This window comes from Puma concolor, chromosome A1 (genome assembly GCF_028749965.1).
Source record: "Puma concolor isolate L17-30 chromosome A1, mPumCon1.1.hap2, whole genome shotgun sequence".
NCBI lineage: Eukaryota > Metazoa > Chordata > Mammalia > Carnivora > Felidae > Puma > Puma concolor.
The window spans coordinates 69,601,641-69,627,008 of NC_141667.1; the positions used below are offsets into that span (position 1 = coordinate 69,601,641).

At 34.6% G+C, this 25,368-nt stretch overlaps 1 long non-coding RNA gene across 1 annotated transcript in view; it reads left to right on the plus strand.

Moving 5' to 3' along the window:
* The first annotated feature begins 417 nt into the window (after positions 1–417).
* The window catches only part of LOC147584226 (uncharacterized), a 58,536-nt gene continuing 33,585 nt past the window's right edge, over positions 418–25,368 (plus strand). The window contains exon 1 of the long non-coding RNA XR_015255247.1: positions 418–648. This is a non-coding gene — a long non-coding RNA (uncharacterized LOC147584226). The remainder of the gene's footprint in view (positions 649–25,368) is intronic.

Genomic DNA, 25,368 nt, shown 5'->3' on the forward strand with positions numbered 1-25,368 from the left:
CAAGACAGCTTTATCTAAAATTAAATATTTGAGTTATCTGAGACAAATTTTTTCTTTATCTATGTTATCCATTAGTCTCCCAGGAGTAGCACATAATACATCATAGTCTTATAGTGTCTGAATGAGGAAGGAAGGAGATAACGTTCTTGTTTGGGCATTCTGCTAGGCAACTGATACAGTTCTTTGGTTTTATCTTTATACATTTGTAGAAAGGGGGATTATTATTTTCACTTTACATGCAATGAAACAGAAGCTCAGATAGGTTAGAAAATTTATCTTACAAGTGGTAGAGTCAGGGATCCAACTAAGCTCTGTCTGATTTCAAAGTTCACATTCCTTTCGTTACACTGAGTCCTCTGTTTATTGTGTAGAGTTATCTGGCACTTCATTGGCTTCCACTGATATTTGTTGACTAGATGAGGAGACGAATGAATGGATGATTGAAAGAAACCATCTGAGGCTTTGTGGACAATGCCAATCTGAGAAATAGAAATGCCAATAGGAGTCTTTATAAAATTGTTCTGCATTTCTAAGTGGTCTCATCTCTTCTACCAAAGAGAGGCTCTTCCGCCCTTCCCAAGAGTGAAAAGAGAACCACTGTGTTCCAGTATACCTACAATTAGGACAGATGTCACCCCAAATTGGAAGGTAGGTGAAGTGAGACTTAATGCTCTTCCATCTGCACTTGGTGGCTACTGCTTATTGCTTAGCACTATCCATGTAGTCACTCACAGACCTGAGTCTGGGCCAACCTCCAGAATTAACTCCAAGTCACAGAGTCCTGCAGTCTCAGCTACCAGTGGAGTTATGAGGAGTAAAGCTTAGAGGAGAATTTGCATGAGAAAGTTTAGTTTATAGAATTTGGAACCAAAAAGACTGGGTTCAAGAGAACATATGTCCTCTACTTATTAGTTCTGTCACTTTGTGTAAGCCACTTAACCACTCAGTCCAAAACTTTGGGACATAGACATTTCCTCACATGGTTGGTATGAAGATTAATGAGGTAGATAAAAGGTGAGGTTCACAGAATATACCCGTTAGGATATAGCTACTCTTTATAGCTTTTAGATGAATTTTTGGTAACTCTAAGACTTTTACTTTTCCAACCAAAAACAAAGAAAATTTGTAGGGCTTTGTGGTTTTATTTACATCAGAAACCCTACAAAAGTCAAAAATCTATAGTTACATAATTTATAATCACTTGTGTCAAAGAGAAAAAATGTGTATTTGAAACTATTCTAGAACTTGGGCTTACCTTACCTACTTTGGATTATCAACTTGATTTGCTCCTCTTTGGAGATTTTCTATTCTGAAACATACAGCAGATGTCTGTTTTGTGGACACTGGGTCCTACTGGGAATAGGACAATGTCCAATGTGTGTATATCCTCCTTCTCTACCACCAACTTGGAAACAAAGGGGAAGTTCCCATGCAAGTGTTGGGAGTGAATCCCGTGAGTCTTTCATGTTTCTGCAAAATTTGCAAGCAGAACTACTTGCTCTTTCATTCTAGTTTACCTTTTCACATATTTTTGTAGAGTGAAAGGCTTAAAATTAGCCTCTCCTTGCAGAGCCAAGTATTGTCCAGTATAAGAAAGGTGAGGCAAACATTGGCAGATTTGTTCCCAGCTCATTAACAGATGCAGATTCTCTAAGCTCAGGATTCCGCTGCGTGCTCTGCACCTACCTGAGCCCCTTCCGCCTCAATACCGTGGGACTTGGAGAGCAAGGAAAACCAACTCTTGCTGCTTGCTGTTGCTTAACACAGTCTGTTGTCTCTGGTACAGGATTCTCTTCTCTTCTGCCAGCATGAAAGTGTGACAGACTAACTTGTCAGCTTGAGAGTAGATACAAATTCACATCCTTTATAGTTCTTGACAAAAAACCATGTGAAAACACAGAAATGTGGTGTTGTCAGCCCAGAGGACTCAGAAATCTCTTCTGATTGGGAAGTGCAGATGGCTGAGGGAGATTGTCCCAGGAGAGATAATACCTGATGTAAGTCTTGAAAGATGAGCAGAAGCTAGCTGAGTGAAGAAACCTAAGAGAGGGCCGAATTCCAGGCAAAAGAAATGAGATACAGGTGTGCACATATTCGTGGGAAATTGGAATGTTAGAGCTCAGATTGCAAGGGGTTGGGCCTGGCAGGAGGATCTAAAAACCAGTTTGGGAATATATTGAGAAAAATATATTCTAGATTTTCTGCTCTACTAACAGTTTCATGTGCATGGTATTATTTTACTAAGACAGCAACTTTCTTGGGTAGGTATTACTAGCCTTTATAAAGAAATTAACACTGAGAATTTGAATAATTTCTATAAGATTAAAAAGCTAATAAATACTAGAACAACAATGCAAAACCAATGTTCTTTCCATACCATCTTCAATCACTCAGTGAGGATTTTGAAATTTTTATTCTGTGGGTAACATCAGGAACCATCTGTCTTTTTAACTGTTGTTGTTGTTGTTATTTTCTTTTTTCCTTAATTCCAAGATGTCCTGATTAAGTCCATGGTAGATGGACAGTTTGGAAGCAGCATGAGGTATTGGATAAGGATAGTCCCAACCAATTTGACCATAAAGTATATTATATATATATATATATATGTATATATATATATATATATATATATATATATATACATATATATGTATATACATATACATACATATATATATATATATATATATATATATACAATGTATTATTGAATTAAAAAAAGAGGATAGTCTGGCAAGCAAAAGAATCGTTGTGAGATAATTATATTGTGATCCATCTGAGCATTAAAGAAATTTTTTTAAGTTTGTTTATTTATTTTCAGAGAGAGAGGCAGTGCAAACAGGGGAGAGGCAGAGAGAGAGGGAAACAGAAAATCCCCAAGTACCCTCTGCTCTGTTAGCGCAGGGCCCCATGTGGGGCTTGAACTCACGAACCATGAGACCATGACCTGAGCCAAAATCAAGAGTTGGACACTTAACCAACTGAGCCACCAAGGCTTCCCCATCTGAGCATTTTTAAGAAGCCTGAATTGGGTCATGAAAATCGGGATGGAGAAGAGAGAATAATTCTTGGAGTTTGGAAGTATAGTATATCACAAAGATGAAGTGATTAAAAAGAAAAGCTCAAAGGTCTGTAACTTGGATGACTAGATGATTTCAGTGAACTGAAATAGGTGATTCTGATGGAGGAACTTTGAGGGACAACAGTAAGAATTACGTTTATAAAATAAATAAGATGGCAGAGTGAATTACTGACAGTGAAATTTCAGACAGTTTTTGCTTTGTTGAAGATAAATTTCGAAATAAGAGATATTTAGTCTTTCATGGAGTTAACAAATTATTTTTTTTCCATTGGTAATTACAACCTAATAATTAAAATTTAAAAATTTTACAGATATGAGATAACATTTAGCAGAAATGTTTTCTGGTAAGAAATATGAACACACACAAAAAGATACGTAAGGATAAGAATGCTAATTTACCCCTCTACCTTTTTCTGTACTTCATTTAAAGTCTTATTAGTAATATTATTTCAGATTTTTACTGAAATAACAATTCCCCTTCCAGAATAAACACATTTTAGCTCAAAACAATTGGCATATTTCTCCTTTTTCTATACCCTCTAATCAGCTCTCTCTAAAACTCACTCCAAAAATTGAGTCCTTGAAAAGATTTGGAGATGGGTGGCTCACGCCCAGAAAAAAGACCAAAGTGTCTCTAACTTTGGTGATTGATTTTACTTATTCTTAAATGTTTGTACAAAGAAAGCCTGAATGACTCATCCCACCTGTAGATTTAAAGGCATTTCTTCTATTACTTAAAAAGATGTAGCTTTCTGGGGCGCCTGGGTGGCGCAGTCGGTTAAGCGTCCGACTTCAGCCAGGTCACGATCTCGCGGTCCGTGAGTTCGAGCCCCGCGTCGGGCTCTGGGCTGATGGCTCAGAGCCTGGAGCCTGTTTCCGATTCTGTGTCTCCCTCTCTCTCTGCCCCTCCCCCGTTCATGCTCTGTCTCTCTCTGTCCCAAAAATAAAAAAAAATAAAAATAAAAAAATAAAAAATAAAAAAAAAATAAAAATATATCAGTATTTAAAAAAAAAAAAAAGATGTAGCTTTCTTTTTGAAAATGAAAAAAATTGTTTCTTTTGCAAAGCTTTTTCTGGCTTTTTCTGTTAACTAGCTGATTCAACACCACCACCAATGCCAGGGTTATTTTCCTCACTTAATGATGGGGACAACCGGCTGAATGTAAACCAATGGTCATTCATCCAGGTGTGTTGCCTAATAACCAATTCGTTCTTAAGTTTTTCATGTGGAAGCACACACACGTACAAGCCAAAGAGGAAGAGGGTAATAATAGTGAAATGGGAGCAGTTACATGATGAAAATAAACACTTGAAGAGGTGATTCTTTATTTATTATCCTGCAAATGCAATTTACCTTTCTAATTCCTGTACATAAATATCCTTAACAGCAGCCAATTTGAATGTTTGAATATGAAAGTTGGGGTATTTCTTTTTACAAGTTTTATTTTTATATTTATTTTTTTCAACGTTTATTTATTTTTGGGACAGAGAGAGACAGAGCACGAATGGGAGAGGGGCAGAGAGAGAGGGAGACACAGAATCGGAAACAGGCTCCAGGCTCCGAGCCATCAGCCCAGAGCCCGACGCGGGGCTCGAACTCACGGACCGCGACCTGGCTGAAGTCCGACGCTTAACCGACTGCACCACCCAGGCGCCCCTCTTTTTACAAGTTTTAAATTAGCAATTGAAATATCTCCATTTGAATTTGAAAAACAATATTTTGAAATGTTGCTTTCAAACCATGGGAGGCTCCCACCAGAGCCAAGATCAAGTCCAACCAATGACTTTTACTTACTTTTGTTAGATAAGTTATCTAAAATTTCTTTGAAGAGAGAAAAGTGAAAACAACAAATATGGTCAGCAATTGAAAAAATGTACATTTTTTTATATGTTCTGCTACTTTTTTTCCCCTAAAGTTTATTTACTTGTTTTGAGAGAGAGCACGAGCAGGGGAGGGGCAGAGAGAGAATCCCAAGGAGGCTCCACACAGTGCAGATCCAAATGTAGAGACTGAACCCATGAACCATGAGATCATGACCTGAGCTGAAATCAAGAGTGAGATGCTTAACTGACTAAACCACCCAGGCGCCCTTTCTTGCATTTGATTTTTGACATCTATCTGGTCATTTAAAATTTTTTCTTTACTTTTTATGTTCAAATATTATCACAAGGATATTGGTGGCCTAAGTCAACCAACGGTTATAGGAGTCCAAGGCACTAACATTGCTAGAAATCAGACATTTTCTAAAACTGTGATAAAATGTCACTACTGCAGGCTACACGTGGAGATTTACTTCACTGTGGCTTTCAGGTTTGCAGAGCTTCCCCACAGGGATGATGTTTTTATTCATTTAGTTTTTCTTTTCTTGTATCATACTTTTAGGGAGCATAGCGGAATTTATCACTTATGTTGTACACCTGAAACTAATGTAACATTGTGTGTCAACAATACTGAAATTTAAAAATTTTTTAAAGGATTTTGTGTTGTCTTCCAAATGCTTAAGAGCACACGAGGATGAGAAGATACTGACCAAAAGGAGCAAGTAAACTGTGCAGAGCCCCAACAAGTTGGAAGGAACGTCAGCACATTAGTTACCAGTATGTCAAAGTGGCAAGGATGTCAGGTCATTTTTAATCCCCTTCCGTTACGTTTCTTCCTAAGCCCGTGTATCTCTCCTTTTTATAGATCAAAGAGAACAATACATTTTCTTTAAGTTCTTTGATTCCAGAAAGATATTTTGGGTCAAGAATTTGACCCTTTTGTGGCAAAATCTTTCTAATGTTTATTTGAAAATAAGTTATAAATACACAACAAAGTGCATAAATACAGAGGCTAATATGCTAGCAAATATACATCTAACACTTAAATTAGTTGTTACTATTTTGACATTTTTGCTTCAGATTTCTTTTTGAGAAATTAAATGTTGACAACACATGTTCTCCTTTGCTGTGCCTCACAAGTTTATTACTACCCTGATATTATCACATTTCCTGTCTTTGAGTGTTCTTGAACTACGACCATAAATATTTGTCATAGACAAGATAAGAAACAAGATAAGAAATTATTTTATAATTTCTTTATAAACAAGATAAGAAATTATTTTATAATTTCTTTATAAACAAGATAAGAAATTATTTTTTGAATCAAGAATTTAAAAAATGGTATTACACTGCTTCTTTCAACAATTTGACTTTTAAGACCAAAATTACTTTTAGAGAGCTACTGATGGTAATATAATGAGAATCATTTATTATATTTTAACTACTGCATAGTTTTCCACTGTAAAAAAAGTTTATTCTGTACCCTATAGAAAGACAAATGGGATTTATCAATTTTTTTGGCTATTATTAGCAGTGTTGCTATGAATATCCTAGTAAATACTTTCTTTGTGAGGATTTTCCTAAATGCAGATACATTGTAGCAGAATTGCTAGTCATACGGTATGCACATACTAACTTTAATAAATATAACCAAATAATTCTCCAAAGGGTTTATACCAACTTCCATTTCCATCATCAGGGTATGAGAATCTGTTCCTTCACATACTTACAGATACTTGTTATTAGACGTATTTTTTGTCTGTTCTGACTGATGTGGAATAGAATTTCAATGTGCATCTGAACACTTAAAATTTTTTTCATTAGCTATTTGGCTCTTCTTTATTACAAATTGTATTTTTACATACTTTGATCATTCTCTTTAGATTGCTTGCTTTTCATTATTCTATTTCTTAAAAAATACTTTAATATTAATTCTTTGACAGTTATATTTTTAAACATCTTGTTCCAGTCAAGAGCTTGCTTTTTTATTTTGTGTATGGTATTGTTTGTCATATAGAAATTTAAAATTTTATTGAGATAGGTTTATTGATCTTTTTATGATTTGAGATTTTTTAAAAATGGAGACATAATTGACATAAAACTGTGTTAGTTTAAGGTGTACAGCATGTCGATTTGATACATGTATATATTACAATATGATTACCACCATAGTGTTAACTAATACCTCCATTACCTCACATAGTTATTATTTCCTTTTTGTAGTGAAAACATTTAAGATCTAGTCTTTTACTAACTTTAAAGTATATAACACAATATTGGTAACTATAATCTCAATACTGTACAGTAGATCTCAAGAATTCACTCATAACTGTAAGTTTGTATTCTTGGGCCAACACCTCCCCAATTCCTCCACATCTCAGCCCCTGGTAACCACCATTATACTCTCTATTTCTATAAATTTGGCTTTTTTTAGATTTCATATGTAAGTGAGATCATTCAGTATTTTTCTTTCTTTGTCTGACTTGTTTTACTTAGGATAGTGCCCTTAAGGTTTATCCATGTTGTTGCAAATAGCAGGATTTCTTTCTTTCTCATGGTTGAATATTACTTATATATATACATATACACATATATACACCTATATAAGTATAATATTTTTTCTATACATTCATCCATTGATGAATACTCAGGTTGTTTCCATACTTGGCTATTATCAGTAATGCTGAAGTAAACATGGGAATGCATATATCTTTCTGTTAATCCTGTTTTCACTTCCTTTGGGTATATAACTAAATGTGGGATTGCTGAATCATATGATCATTCTATTTTTAATTTTTTGAGGAACCTCCATACTGTTTTACATCGTGGCTGAACCAATTTACATTCCCCAAATTCAACAGCACATACACCATGGTTAAGTGGGATTTATCCCTGTGATGCAACATATGCAAATCAATAAATGTGGTACACCACATTAATTGAAAGATAAAGACCAAATGACAATCTCAATAGATGTAGAAAAAACATTGGACAAAATATGACATCCTTTTATTATAAAAACCTTCAAGAAGTTGGGTATAAAAGGAATGTAATTCCTTATATCACATACCCACAGCTATGTCATAAAGGACTTATATCATATACCCACAGCTATATCATACTCAATGGTGAAAGGTTGAAAGCTTTTCCTTTAAGATCGGGAATAAGACAAGAGTGTCCACTATCACCACTCATATTTAACATAGTCCTGAAAGTCCTAGCTACAGGAATCAGACAAGATAATGAAATAAAAAGGCATCGAAATCACAAAGAAAGAAATAAAAGTGTGTTTATTTGCAGATGATATGATCTAGGTAGGAAATCCTAAAGGTCAACTGAAAACTGTTGTAACTAATTAACAAATTCAGTAAATTCTGAGTCTTATTTTTAAAATTCCTAATTTTAATTCTTAAAAATAATGTCTTATATTTCCCTTCTTGGTTTTGAATATGCTATTCCTTTAACTTATTTCTGTAAATGGTATAAAATAGGACTCTAATTTTTTTCTCATAAATCTCATTGAATTCTAGTGCTATTTCATTTATAAAATTCTTATATGTATTATATATATTTAACATGTATAATATGTATAGATATTTCTGTCAGCTGTCTATTCTGATCTATTTGTCTACCTTGCATCAATACTCACTAATTTAGTACAACTTTATAATATTTCTTGATTTTCAATAGGACACATTATTTTCTTATACTTTTTCTACTCAGAATTGTCCAGATCATTCAAGATGCTTAAACCATCCCATATCAAATTTAGGATTATCTTGTATTCTACAAAAAATATGTGATTAAAATTATAGATAAATTTAGTGAACATTTCTATCATCACAGTATTGAGTCTTACCATTTATAAACATTATATATCTCTCATCTATATTTATTTTGGTCTTTTTTTAAATATTCCAATACATTTTCAGATGGCATATCTACATATAAAGGATTTGCTTCAGTTATCCTTGGTTAGATTTATTTCATATATGTGCTATATATGACTTAAAAGACTATATTATCTGATTGTTAGTTTATAGGAATGTATTTTTTACATTGACCTGGTATATAAAAATGTTACTGAATACTTCTTTTAATTGAAATAGTTTGACTTATATTCTTTTCTGAGCTAATTTTGGATGTTTTCAATAGTCTTATGTCTTCATTAAGCTTCTATAGCTCTTATTTCACCAGTTTTCAGAGAGAATGTTCACTTTATAAAGAATTATTTGCATTTTTTTATCTACTTCATATGCATATTTTTATGGTTTATATTCTTCATTTTCCTTTTTTTTTTTTTTTTTGGCATGTCCCTTCTTCCCATTTCCTTGCTGGTTCCTTTCTTATTCATACTCATGTTAAAATGTCACCCATTCTTTATTATTATTATTATTATATTAATTTTTTAAAATGTTTATCTTTGAGAAAGAGAAAGCTCATGCATATAAGCAGGGGAAGAGCAGAGGGAGACAGAGGATGCAAAGTGGGCTCCACACTGATAGCAGAGAGCCCAAGGTAGGGCTCTAACTCATGAACCATGAGATCATGGCCTGAGCCAAAGTCAGATGCTTAATCAACTGAGCCACCTAGGCTCCCAAATGTCACCCATTCTTTTTTTTTTTTTTTTAATTTCTTTTTTTAAAATGTTATTTAAATCCAAGGTAGTTAACATATAGTGTAATAATGATTTCAGGAGTAGAATTTAGTGATTCATCACTTACATATAACACCCAGTGCTCATCCCCAAAAGTGTCCTCCTTAATGTCCATCATCCCACCCAACACCTCTCCAGCAACCTTCAGTTTGTTCTCTGTATTTAAGAGACTCTTAAGGTTCTCCTTCCACTGTTTTTATCTTTTTTCCTTCCCTTCCCCTATATTCATCTGTTTTGTTTCTTAAATTCCATATATGACTGAAATCATATATTTTTCTTTCTCTGACTGAATTATTTTGCTTAGCATAATACATTCTAGTTCCATTCACGTTGTTGCAAATGGCAAGATTTCATTCTTTTTGATCACCGAGTAGTATTCCATTGTATATATAGGTCACATCTTCTTTGTCCATTCATCAGTCAATGGACATTTGGGATCTTTCCATAATTTGGCTATTGTTGATAGTGCTGCTACAAACATTGAGGTACATATGCCCCTTCAAATCATCATTTTTGTATCCTTTGGATAAATACTTAGTAGTGCAATTGCTGGGTTATAGGGTAGCTCTATTTTTAATTTTTTGAGGAACATCTGTACTGTTCTCCAGAGTGGCTGCACAAGTTTGCATTCCTACCAACAATGCAAAAGTGTTCTTTCTCTGCATCCTCACCAAGACCTATAGTTTCTGGTGTTGCTAATTTTAGCCATTCTGACAGGTGTGAGGTGTATCTCATAGTAGTTTTGATCTGTATTTCCCTCATGATGAGTAATGTTGAACATTTTTTCAGTGTTAGCCATCTGGATTTCTTCTTTTGAAAAGTGTCTGCTCATGTCTTTTGTTCATTTCTTCATTGGATTACTTGTTTTTTGAGTGCTGAGTTTGATAAGTTCTGTATAGATTTTGGATACTGACACTGTATCTTATATGTCATTTGCAAATATCTTCTTCCATTCCATCAGTTGCCTTTTAGTTTTGTTGACTGTTTCCTTTTCTTTGCAGAAGGTTTTTATCTTGATGAGGTCCCAAAAGTTCATTTTTGCTTTTGTTTCCCTTCAGAGACATGTCTACTAAGCAGTTACTGTGGCCGAGACCAGAGAGGTTGTTTCCTGTTTTCTTCTCTAGGATTTTGATGGTTTCCTGTCTTACATTTAGGTCTTTCATCCATTTTGAGTTTATTTTTGTGAATGGTGTAAGAAAGTGGTCCAGTTTCATTCTTCTGCTGTCCAGTTGTCCAGTTTTCCCAGCATCCGTTCCTGAAGAGACTGTCCTTTTTCCATTGGATTTTCTTTCCTGCTTTGTCAAGGATTAGTTGGCCATAAATTTGTGGGTCCATTTTTAGGTTCTTTATTCTGTCCCATTGATCTTTGTGTCTGTTTTTGTGCCAATACCATACTATCTTGATGATTACAGCTTTTTAATACAGCTTGAAGTCTGGAATTGTGATGCCTCCAGCTTTGGTTTTCCTTTTCAATATTACTTTGGCTATTTGGGGTCTTTTCTGGTTCCACACAAATTTCAGAATTGCTTGTTCCAGCTCTGTGAAGAATGCAGGTAAGGATTGCTTTGGGTAGTATTTGAATACTTTTATGGATATTACTATCTTATAGGTATATCTACACTCTCAAAGTTCAGGTGCTGTTTCTGGTTAATCCTGGTGAATTCTTGTATTTTAAGAGTTCTTTATAAGGAATTTTTGCATTTTAACAACATTTGTTCTTCCAATCCATGAGCATGCTTTTCCAATTCTTTGTGTCTTCTTCAATTTCTTTCATAAGTTTTCTATGATTTTTAGCATTCAGATCTTTTACATCTTTGGTCAGGTTTTTTCCTAGGTATTTTATGGTTTTCAGTGCAATTATAAATGGCATTGATTCCTTTATTTCTTTTTCCGCACCTTCATTATTGGTGTATGGAAATGCAACAGATTTTTGTACATTGATTTTATATCTTGTGATTCTGCTGAATTCATGTCACCCACTCTTAATAGATCAGTTATCTGTTGAAGGATAGTGTAAAGAGGTGCTAAAGATTGGGGTAAGCCAACATGCTTAAATTTTATTTGAATACTTTTTTCTTATTTTTTTAATATGAAATTTATTGTCAAATTGGTTTCCATACAACACCCAGTGCTCATCCCAACAGGTGTCCTCTTCAATACCCATCACCCACCCTCTCCTCCCTCTCACCCCCCATCAACCCTCAGATTGTTCTAGTTTTCAAGAGTCTCTTATGGTTTGGCTCTCTCCCTCTCTAACTTTTTTTTTCCTTCCCCTCCCCCATGGTCTTCTGTTAAGTTTCTCAGGATCCACATAAGAGTGAAACCATATGGTATCTATCTTTCTCTGTGTGACTTACTTCACTTAGCATAACACTCTCCAGTTCCATCCACATTGCTACAAAAGGCCAACCAGGCACTTAGAGAAGAAATTAAAAAATATATGGAAACAAATGAAAATGAAAATACAACAATCCAAACACTTTGGGATGCAGCGAAGGCAGTCCTGAGAGGAAAATACATTGCAATACAGACCTATCTCAAGAAACAAGAAAAATCCCAAATTCAAAATCTAACAGCACACCTAAAGGAAATAGAAGCAGAGCAGCAAAGACACCCCAAACCCAGCAGAACAAGAGAAATAATAAAGATAAGAGCAGAAATAAACAATATAGAATTATTTGAATACTTTTATGGATATTACTATCTTATAGGTATATCTATACTCTCAAAGTTCAGGTGCTATTTCTGGCCAGTAGTGAATTCTTATATTTTAAGAGTTCTTTATAAGGAAGTTTTGCATTTATTTCTAAAATCATCAGCCAAAGAACTGTTTGCACTTTTTATTCTCAATATTTCCACATTGAAATATATATACTTTTTGCAAAGATGGCATATCTATATATATTTCCTGTTTCTGCCATTCTTGGGAGTCAAATGGGACTCAACAATACATTTTCAAGATTCCTATGCTTCCAAATTTTGACTTTCCAAACAAGAGACAATTGGTCCAGTCCCTCAGAATGTATAACTTATTTTCAGAGGACTGTGTACCTGACCAAGACCTACAGAGGTTAAATTTTCCTTGTTGCTTTCTCTTCAGTCTTCACTGCTATCAGCAGCTTTTCTGCATAGCTTTGATTTTGCTAATTTCTTACTTTTTTGTTAAGTTAGCTTTTCTTTTTTTTTTTTTTTTTAAATTTTTTTTTTCAACGTTTATTTATTTTTGGGACAGAGAGAGACAGAGCATGAACAGGCGAGGGGCAGAGAGAGAAGGAGACACAGAATCGGAAACAGGCTCCAGGCTCTGAGCCATCAGCCCAGAGCCCGACGCGGGGCTCGAACTCACGGACCGTGAGATCATGACCTGGTTGAAGTCGGACGCTTAACCGACTGCGCCACCCAGGCGCCCCAGTAAGTTAGCTTTTCTTTCTGATTTTTGTTCTGGCAAATATTTAGTGGGGCTACTGTGATGCCAATTTCATTAATACATAGCCTTCAACTGGAAATGAAGAATATTTCCTCTAAGAAATAATGAAGTAATTATGGAGTTAATATTATATATATGACCTAAGTTGATACTTTAAGAGGAATATCTTTTATTTTAGTATTATTAAATACTAAAATTTGCTTCATTTTTCAGAAGTAATGAAGCCTCTATTTTGATGGTGAAATATTTTTGGGGGGGAGTCTAATGTAAATGCATGGTCATTTCCTCATCTACAAGTGTATGATACTCATGCCTCCACACATATACCCTAACTTTTATAAGTTTGAAATATATGAATATTAAGAAGTTTGGAGATAACGTGTTAATCTAGTGAAGAGAAAAAAAGTCCTTATATTGTATACCTGTAATCATTTTCAAAAATTTCTATTTGTTGAGAGTTTCTCTGATAGGAGACATTTGCTCTTTACTTATGTTAATTTTAAAAGCCTTCAAAAGGTTCAAAATTTTATAAATTTAGCAACATTTCCATTGACTGGTTTAAGTAAATAAGCTATTGTGATAATTTCTATAGACTTAAACTTTAATTTTTTATTTAAACCTTATGTTGAAAATGACCTTACAGGAAGTTCTTCCTGCTCATGGGTCCTGTCCCCGTGCTTCAATAAAATCACCTTTTGAACCAAAAAACAAAAAAATAAAAAAATAAAAAAAACCTTACAGTCATCTTAACTCAGGGGCAGATTGGGACTGATCTAAATTTGACTCAACTATTCAGTATAGTTGATGAACCAGAAAAATCTATTACAATTTCCTTGATAGTACTTTCATTATCCCTATGCCTATATGGAGCCTTCTTTATTTATAGATAGGAGGGACACAGTGAGATGACATATTATTCAATAATCTGTGTAGCCATTATATTTATTATGATCTTTTACATTAGTCCCTCAAATTACAGGAAAAATAGGCACTCTTATTAACAAGTCTAGAGGTGATTATATATCCTATTTCTTTCCCCTACACGCCCTCTTCTCATGTATGCATACAACCTAACTCTACCGGTAGACACTGTCCATGTATTTTATTTATTTATTTATTTATTTATTTATTTAATGTTTATTTATTTTTCAGAGGGAAAAGGAGAGAGAGACAGACAGAGAAAGCAGAAGCTGGGGAGGGGCAGAAAGAGAGGAAGACAGAGGATCCTAAGTGGGTTCCGTGCTGTCAGCACAGAACCTGATATGGGACTTGAACTCAAGAGCTGCGAGATTATGACCTGAGCTGAAGTCAGGTGCTTAACCAACTGAGTCAATCAGGTGCCCCTGTCCATGTATTTCAATATCCAGTTTCGAAACTTATCACCAGTTTCCTCTATCAGCACAAAGTCTTAAAATGTTTTTGTTCTGTATTGTTTTCCATCCCTCCTATAGAAGCATTCTTGATTTTACTCACTTGCCCATTTTCCAGAATTTCTACTATATCCTGCTCTCTTCTATTTGTTTCAAGCATACAGATCTTTTAGTATGCTTCTTTTTTAATGAGTTTTTATTTAAATTCCAGTTAGTTAACATAGTGTAATATTAGTTTCAGATGTACAATTTACTGATTTAACACTTGCATACAGCACCTGGTACTCATCACAACAAGTGTACTCCTTAATTCCATGACCTGTTTCACTCATCCCCCCACCTCCTCACCACTGGTAACCATCAGTGTGTTCTTTACAATTAAGAGTCTGTTTCTTGGTTTGCCTGGTTTTCCACTCCCCACCCCACCATAATCGTAAGTTTTGCTTCATTTTTGTTTTATGTGGGAGCTCGAGTATTATGCAGCCCTGAATGAAATTGCTGGGTTGGGGGAAAGATTCAAGTGCGGTGTGAGATAGGACCCGGATCCTCCTGTAGCCCTAGGCATGTGACATCCTTAGATATTTGGGGACCTCAAAACATTTGTAACCTTGAAAGTCTTTGGGCTCCCTAGTCTCTTTTACCATGAGTAAAATTCAATGTTTCCTTCCATACAGATATATCCTTACCTGGAAGCCAGCCCCACCAGGAGATCATAGTGATAGCCTACAATTCTCACAACATTTACTAGGTGTCAAGAACTCATACTAAGTGCTTTTTATGCATTTTCCCATTAGGGGAACACAATGAAATCTATAACATAAGTGAACATTTTATTTTCATTTTGCCAGTTAGGTAGCTAGAGCTTAAAGAAGTGAAATAACGTGTATAGTAAACAATAGATTTTAAATATCTAACCATTTCAGTCAGCCCAAAAAGTACATTTAACCACTATACTATTTTGCTTTAATATGAGGGGAAAATGCTAAAGGCAAGGTCAAGAAGAGTTCTTTTTTTCTCAGTGCTCATGAAAACATACCTCAAGCATGTTACTGATTATTAAGAAGAAGTATCTGTTACAATAATTTAAAAGAACACATGTTCTTACATCATTATTATCTGTTGAATGTGTTTACATTGTCTACTGTACTCAGTGTGCTATCACCCATTGCTATTGTTAGCAGGTAGCAGCAGATTGTCGATGATTCAAATAAGCACTTGGTAGGAAATGAGGGAATGCACAACATAAACCATCACAGATGCTGTAATTGTGAGTAAAATTTTAAAAACAGAACATCCATTTTAATTTTTTTCTGACTCAATTACTGTTGAACAAATATGTAAAAGTTGTATCACTCACTGTACACTGAGTGAGATCAAATTCCCATGTTTCCAGCTGTTTGTTCCTTTTTAGCACTTTCTGATTCATATTTTTTATTAATTTTCCTGCCCTACTCATATTATTGATAACATTGTTATATCTCAAGTTACTGCTTCCTTTTTGCTATTTCTGATCTGTTTTGCTTTACTTCAATATTTATATGTATGGATAGGCTGACACTGCCATCTTTAAGCTGCTGCCTTTTTGTCCTTTTTATCTTCATTACTTTTCAGTTAAAATTCACAGAAATACAGAGAATGCAATAATAATTTGGAAAATACAGTGAGACATGGAAATGTGGAGAATTGCTTTTAAAAAAATTTTTAATGTTTATTTATTTTTGACAGAGAGAGAGAGAGAGAGAGAGAGAGACAGAGCATGAGCAGGGGAGGGGCAGAGAGAGAGGGAGACACAGAATCCAAAGCAGGCTCTAGGCTCTAAACTATCAGCACAGTGCCCGACGCAGGGCTCGGACTCACAGATCATGAGATCATGACCTGAATCGAAGTCAGACACTCAACCGACTGAGCCATCCAGGCGCCCTGGAGAATTATGTTTTATACTCCACTTTATTCCAATAGATTTAAAATGATTTTCAGAAATGCATGAAGAATAACAACAACAATAGCAAAACAACAACAGAGTCAGGAGACACTATGAAAAATTCAATAGTGAGAGGAAAAAAAGAAAACAGGAGAGGGAAAGCAAAAAACATAGAAGATAAAATAGAAAGATCTAACATATATTTAATTGAAGTCCAAGAGGTGTAGAAGAAAAAGTATGGGGAAGAGACAATATTTAAAAAGTTAATGGCAGGGTACCTGGGTAGCTTAGTCAGTTAAGCATCTGACTTGGGCTCAGAATGTGATCTCAGAGTCCTTGGGATCAAGCCCTGTGTTGGGCTCTGTGCTGACAGCTCAGAGCCTGGAGCCTGCATCGGATTCTGTGTCTCCCTCTCTCTCTGCTCCTCCCCCACTCACAATCTGTCTCTCTCTCAAAAATAAATAAACATTAAAAAATTAAAAAAAAAATATAAAGATAATGGCTGTTGAATTCCTGGAATAGATAGAAGATAACAATATGCAAATTCAAAGGCCAAAAATACAGAGCAAAGCAAATAAAAAGAAATCCACACCTAGAAATATAATATGGAAATGCTGAAAACAAAAAAAAAAATAAAGAGAAAAATCTCGTAATGAGCCAGAGAAGTAAGATGGGCTACCTTCAAACAAATGAATGTAACATTAAAAATGGTTTTCACTATGGACTCAGGTCACCTGATTTAGAGTGATAAGGAACATGATAAGACAAGTAAATTCCCTAAGCATGGGATGATTGCCATATTTCAGTTGCTGAAATATGAGTTCTGTGGTTAGAAACAATTCTATGTGGAATAGTAGATGTTTTGTAAGACTGGATGGTGGTTTTGGCAGAAGTAATGTGATCAGGGAAGACAAATGTTTCTCAGAGTAAATATTCACTTCAATAAGAGCAAAGTACTGCCCTTTTTTTATTTTTTATTATTTTTTTATTTATTTAAAAAAAATTTTTTTTTCAACGTTTATTTATTTTTGGGACAGAGAGAGACAGAGCATGAACGGGGGAGGGGCAGAGAGAGGGAGACACAGAATCGGAAACAGGCTCCAGGCTCTGAGCCATCAGCCCAGAGCCTGACGCTGGGCTTGAACTCCCAGACCGCGAGATCGTGACCTGGCCGAAGTCGGACGCTTAACCGTCTGCGCCACCCAGGCGCCCCTAAATGAAGGAAATGGCCTAATGTAGTTAATCTGCCACTGGTAACTGATTGGTTCTCCTGATGAATGATGTGGTATGACGGGTTTATTGTTGGTCTCTGGTATTGGCAGATTAGGCATTCAGAAGAAGCTCTAGCCAAGTCAACCTTAGTGAGTAGAAAATCATTTGATGAGTCTGTGCATAACTTCTAACCCTGCTTACATGGCCAATTTATTCATAAGACGACTTATCAAGTAAAGGCGTGGCTGGAGAAAGAGGCTGATTGATATCTACAAAGCAGATCATCTTATCCACTTGATTATTAAGATCCACCTTTGCTTATTTGGTGAACATTTGCGTGGGACCAATATCTTTACAATCTGTACTCATTTGGAAAGTTTCTTCCATGGCCATAACTGTCCATGTCAGGAAATGCCAGCATATAGTCCGCAACCATCTGTAAACCTGTCCTGAAGTTTTTCTTTCCCTATGAAGCTATAGGTATGAGTATGGAGAAGGGAGACAAGTAGCAGGAGTAAAATCTGGAAATATAATGTCCTGAGAACATAATTTTCTTTTTTCAAGTTCTCACAAGCATTTAGAAATCATCAATTAGGGGTGTCTGGTTGTCTCACTCTGTTAAGTGTCCAACTCTTGATTTGGGCTCAGGTCATGATCTCATGGTTTGTGAGTTCGAGCCCCACATCAGGCTCTGTGCTGCTTGGGATTCTCTCTCTCTCTCTCTCTCTCTGCCCCTCTCCCACTCTCATTCTCTCTCTCTTTCTCTCTGCCCCTCCCCCACTCTCATTCTCTCTCTCTCTCTCTCTCTCTCAAAATAAATAAATAAACTTAAAAAAAGATATTTAAAAAAAGAAGTCATCAACCAACCTTACTATAGTTCTTATATCCATTGAAATATCTGACAGAAACAATAATTCAGCCACCCAAAGCTGCAATCATTTGATTACAGGCAAATGAGTAATAATATAAATTACTATTTTACTACGGCATGCAATAGACTATTAGTATTCCATTTACCATTGGCAATGGGATCATTAATGCCTATAAAACCAGGTGATGATGCTTCCTATAATTTCTTTCCATATATGGCTTTGAACTAGAGTTGACCAGGAGAATTTTGCACAAAATTTGGAAGACATGGGGTGCCTGGGTGGCTCAGTGGATTAAGCATTGGACTCTTGATCTCAGCTCCAGTTTTGATCTCAGGGTCATGAGTTCCAATTCCACATTGGGCTCCATGCTGGGTGTGAAGCCTACTAAAAACAAACAAATAAACAAACAAACAAACATTGGAAGACAGAAATGAAGCAGCAGCCATTACTTTCTGAAGATCATCAGATCTGGCAGCTAGAAGTGCCTGACCCCCTAAATTCTCTTACCAGCTCCAAATTGTCTAATTATGACAGTTTTTCACGATGGTGGATGCAGCTGCTTTATGAGCTTTTTGTGACCCACTAATAGACCTTATGTGACTCTTATTTTTCCAATAGCCTACAATTGTATTGGGGAATAAGTCACTTTTTCTATAATATTCATAGCAGTTGTGTTTCATGATTGAAACTTTACTAATACAGAGAAAAGGTACAAATTAGAAATATCAGGAACTGACACGCCTGGGTGACTCAGTTGGTTAAGTGTCCTACGCTTGATTTTGGCACAGGTTATGATCTCACGATTGGTGAAATCCCGTGGTTGGGGATTCTCTCTCTCTCTCTCTCAAAATAAATATATATTTTAAAAAAAGAGAAATATCAGGAATGAATAAAATGATTTCACTACAGAAATTTAAAAGGATAATAAGGAAATTGCATGAACAACTTTCAACCAATATATTTGAAAACTAAGTGGAATCGGACGTAATGCTTGAGAAACAACTAGCAAAACTGACCCAATATGAAATATACAATCTAAATAGCTCTATTCCTATTTTTTTTAAAATTGAATTCAGTGGAAAAAAAAGAAAGGAATTGAATTCAAAACCAGTGACCTTACTCAGAAGTAACTTCAGGCTCAGACAGTTTTCTGGTGAATTCTATCACATAGTAACAATCTTATACAAATATGAAGGAAAAATAACGATCTTACAAAAATATTAAGGGAAAAGTAATAACAATGTTAAGGAAACCCTCAGAGGATAAAGAAGGCTGTAAAACATGCATATTTGATGTTATAATGCATATATATGTTTAACTATCCATCTGCCTATATGTATGAAACAACCACAACCTTACAGAATAGAGAAAAAAAGAATTTTTTCCCTGAATTATTTTAAAGTAAGATGCAGACCTGATGCCTTATTGTCATTTCAGGCTGATGACCAAGAATGTTGGCAATAAAAGGAGATGCAGAGGCAATTGACATTGAAATATTGACCCTGAAGTAGGACTGCTTTTACACAATGGGAACAGGGAAGAATATGTTTTGTGGGTACATAATCCACCTGAATTCCTCTTCATACTGTCTTGCCCAATCTTGGTAAATGGACAAGTGCAGTAGCTGTAGCCTGAGAAGGGTATGACGACCAGAAACTTAGACACAATGAATAAGATGAATAAAGTGAACAGAAACTTTTTCAGATGACTCACAGAAAGAGCATTTGAAGCTTAAATGAGACAACCCTTAACTAATGCAAGTAAGTGCTATTTGTCTCAAATAAGCAAATGGAAATAATTGATTCAAGACTTACTACACAGGAAATATCCATCAACTAAAATGTATTGATAAATTTAAATACAGAAGAACCATTTTCTTGAAATAATTAAGGATACACCTCATTAAAAATCATCATCAAAAAGGATATCCATGACCTGGGATTACTGTTGACCACAGATCATTTGGTCTGAATGTCCACAGATCTGAATCATACTCTAATTTCTATATTTTTAAGCACTTACATAAAGTCAGATTAAATGTTCTTACCATACGACTTTTATTAAAAGAGTGATTTAATGACTGTGCTTAAACCTTTAATTCTAGATGTATTTGTATAATCATCACTTCCTTAATGTCAGTAATTGAAAAGATTTGCCAAGTTTTTCTTATATAGCATTCTATTCCTTGTGCACTGTGAAATTTATGCCAACTCAACTAAACAATTTGTGACATGTCTTAATTGTGTAGTCACAGAATGGTTGGAGAGTTTTTCTCACATTCAGTGACAGGTTTTAGATTCAAGCTTATTTTTTGCATGGCAATAATTTATATTCTTAGGCACTATTAAGCTAAGTGCTCATAAGAAGATCAAAGGACTCATATACTACAAAGAAGTTTAGATTACTAGTTATATGACATCACCATGCTGGCAAGATGATAGGATGCTTCTCCAAGAATCTTTCTTCTGAAGGAAACGTTAAATAGAACTCTAATGATATATTTTGTCTGACAGTCTAACATCATTGGAACCTCTTTACAGTACAATTTATATCTCATTTGAAGTTTTTATGAGACATAATTATGAAAAATCATGTCCTAATAAATATTATAGGAAAATAAACTAGAATCTAAAAATGGTCACTGCATATCACTACAACAATTCTGTGTCTGGACGATTAAGGCATATCATAAATTATTTAATGGAATTTTTAGTAAAATGTTATAGTTGTTTATGTGAAGTGATGAGTCCATTACTTAGCTAGTTACTCTTTCCTTATTAGAAGTGAAATTGTTAGAAAGGAATCTTAGAACTTTAAATGTAGCTATAAATTGTGATGTCTCTGGAAATTATTTCATATGAAGAGTATAGAATAAGGTCAGTTTGATAAAATATGTAATTAAATGTATGGTTCCTTAGTAGTATATATTTTATAAGCTACTCAATTTTTATACAAAATAAAATCATTGTTTTGGTGATACAAATTCATGTTTTGTGTTATGCACATAATGATAGAATGTCACGATTCAAATAAAAATGTCCAAATTAGTTTATTTAATAAATATTATCTAAGTACTTTTTTGCTTGTAACTAAGTTAGATACTGACAAGGATTTAAAAAAATGTCTATTATCTTCACATCCATATTTCAACAGGCACATGTCAATTAAAATGTACCAAATTCAAAAAGGAACTTACTATCTAGACCAACAAATTTGCTTTCTCTGTAAACTGTCCCACTCTGTCAATAATGACCATGCTCAAGTCTCAGTGACTCCTTTCTTCTTGCTCTTTGATATTCTATAGTTAATTAATCAATATGTTTCTCTATTTCCTCCCATTTCTTCCCTATCCTCCCTTTCTAGCCTATCCAAAACCTTTAAAAAATCATTTTTAAATATATTTTTGATAAGATTTTTAATCTTAGTCTTCTTGTCTTCAATTTTTTTGTTTGTTCAATTAACTAAGCGGATTATTTGAAAGAGTTTATTTCATGTTCTTAATCTCTTTTGAACAATTCTGACTTGCCTGTAAACTTGCCTGTAGTATTAGACTCAGAATCTCAGTGTCTGCTCATCATCTCAGCTTTACACCATCCCAGATTCTCCCTAGGCTTCACTCAGATCTTTTGCTCATTTTGATCTCAAGACCTCAAATTTCCTCTTCACATCTCTACAAGCATCCAAATCTTACCCACCCTCTAGAACGTAACTCAAGAGTCATTCCTCATATTTTCTGGCCTTAGCAGTACATGTTGATTTTGCCTCTCTCTGAGCAGATATCACTTAGATTATCATTGTGTGTCTGAAAAGTCATTTAAATGGAGTACTTAGTACTTGTTAAATGAGTAATTTACCAAACACAAGTAGCTCATAGTCTATACGTTTTTAAGTAAAGCTCCAATTTTCCACCATTTCCAGATAAAGACTGGATTTCAATTTATGTCCACTCTTAGAGAGATAACTTGGAAGACTATTAAAACTCAGATCAATATAATTCACAGCTTCAACTTATTTATGTAAAGTTGAAATATTGAGGTTTGAACTTCTTAAATAAGCCACCAAACCCACCTTATATTAAATTTTACTTTTCTTTTCCACAGTGTGCTGTTTGCAGTTCTTTTTCTCATTCTGCCCAAAGTGAAATGGCAGCCAAATGGCCAAATAAGATGAAGCACTTATGAGGAATAACCGCCTCCCCCCTAAAAAAACCCCACAAGAAACCCACTAGCATTTCTCAGCCCGGATTGCAGTCAATGCAATGAATGCTCAGTGGCAACATACAGAATACCCATAGTCTGTCCTGGAATTCATGAGCTTTTGTATCACAATCAATTGTCAACTTTTTTCCCAACACTTGAATATCAGTAAAATTCAAAAAAGATTTCCAAATTTCTGAGACTTTATTAATATACTAAACATTTAGAACTGTAACATTTAGTGGATTGAAAATTGAATGTAATTATCATTATCATCATAATCACCTAATATTTACTGTGTGCATTCACCATATTCCAGGCATCGCTTACTTTTATTACCTCATACAATCATCTCAATAGATTTATGACTTAGGTATTATCATTATTATCATCATCTCATCATCATCCCCATTTTAAAGATAAGGGTACTGAGGCTGGAAATGTTAAGTAATTTGCCCAAGGCCACACAGCTAGTAGTAGCAAGGTTGGAATTCAAAATCAGACATGTTATATATTTGCTAATGACATATCTGTTAAAAGGCTTGTCTCCAAAATATGTGAAGAACTTACAAAACTCAACACCCAGAAAACAACTAGCCCAAATAAGAAATAAGCAGAAGACATGAACAGACATTTCTCCAAAGAAGACATCCAGATGGCCAATAGACACATGGAAAGATGTTTATCATCACTTATCATCAGGGAAATGCAAATCGAAACTACAATGAGGTATCATCTCACACCTGTCAAAATGACTAAAATCAACAACACAGGAAACGACAGGTTTTGGTGAGGATGTGGAGAAAAAGGAACACTTATGCTGTCTTGGTGGGAATACAAACTGGTGCATCCACTGTGGAAAACAGTATGGAGGTTCCTCCAAAAGTTAAAAATAGAACTTATGACCCAGCAATAACACTACTTGGTATTTTCCCAAAGTATTCAGAAACACTAATTCAAAGGGATACATGCACCCCTATGTTTATAGCAGCATTATTTACAATACCTAAGATATGGAAGAAGCCCAAGTGTCCCTAGATTGATGAATGGATAAAGATGTGGCATATGTACAATGGAATATTATTGAGCCATAAAAAAGAATGAAATCTTGCCATTTGCAACAACATGGATGGAGCTAGAAGGTATAATGCTAAGTGAATAAGTTAGAGAAAGACAAATACTATATGATTTCACTCATAAGTGGAATTTAAGAAACAAAACAAATGAACAAAGGAAAAAGAGAGAGAGAAAGAGACAAACCAGGAAACAGATTCTTAGCTATAGAGAACACAGTGATGATTACTAGAGAGGAGATGGGGCAGGGTTGGGGGGGGGAATGGGTTAAATAGGTAATGAGGATTAAGAAGTGCACTTGTTGCAATGAGCATAGAGTGATGTGTGGAAGTGTTGAATCTCTGTATTGTACACCTGAAACTAATAATTACACTGTATGTTAACTAACTGGAATTTTAATAAAGTAAAAAATTAGAAAAAAAACATCAAAACCAGACATTTTATATATGGATTCAGGAACTTTAATAACTCTAGCAGAACTCACAGTAAATACACTTACTGCTTTAGTAAAAAATCTTCATTGGTTTTTAATTCTATTATATTCATTATTACTTGTCATAGTGTTTACGTCTTAATATTAGTTTTTACCTTTGTCTTACTGGAGAAAAGTTAGAGCCAGACACTTGTCTTCTTACATGACAAATTGAATTGACCAATTACATAAAGATATTATATTTTTATTGGGAGATAGAGCTGTAATTAATGTTTAACATTAAGCTGTCTAAGGGAGAAGGACAGTAATAACTGTTTGTAGAACTGTTATGTTACTTTGGACAAATAACAGTTAAAATTTCTGACACTACAGAGATATGGGCTGAATTTCATACCTTAGATCAAAATTTCTCTTTCCGTATTACTCTTACAGATTAATTTTAAGTCCCTTACTGCTCTTTGAAAGGGCCCAAATAACTGAAAGTTCAATCAATAATTTCAACAAATTTCAGTCAGATTTATTTGCCTGGTATTCAGGAAAAAAAATGTCCAAATGACTTCTCTGCCATAATCAGGTAAAGGAATGCATTTTCTACTGTGTCCTGTTAAGAAACTGTACATTCAAAATTGACTCAATTCTACATTACTGTAAGGAATTGAACGGAGTATAAAGTATTTAATGTGAATTACTGGGCAGTTTCATTTTCTAATTTGGACTCATTTGCCCAAATTACATTGGAATCTGGTAAAATATTGGAAGGTGACAACATTTTGATACAAACTTCAAATAAAAACACACAAATGATAGTTGATAAATATAGAGCTATTTACTTATGCTACTCTTTATTTATAAAGATAAAATAAAACCCAAAAATTATGAACTAGGTTTGATGTTTTTTATGCTCCTGCTCACTTCATTACAATAATATATAGTATTATATAATACTAATTTTAAAAATGTAAACAGCACTTCAAAATATTCCTAATAGACCTAGTGTAAATGACAAATGATAAAATAAGCAATAACAAGCAAATGTTTTTCTGAAACAGTTCAGTATCTATGTCCTTGAAAAGACACTGGTTTGTACTACAGTTCTCCGTGGCAAATGGAGCACACACCATTTACTGATCTTCCCTCCTGAACCCCACTGCAATAAGAATGAAAATGCACCAAATCCATAATGGAATTGAGAACAAGAAGTGTAGCAGATCAGTAGACTAGTTTGAAGGCATAAAGCAAATGAAGTAGGTGTTCTTTATATGACAGATGAAACCAATCCATCCTAGAGGGACCACAAAGAATC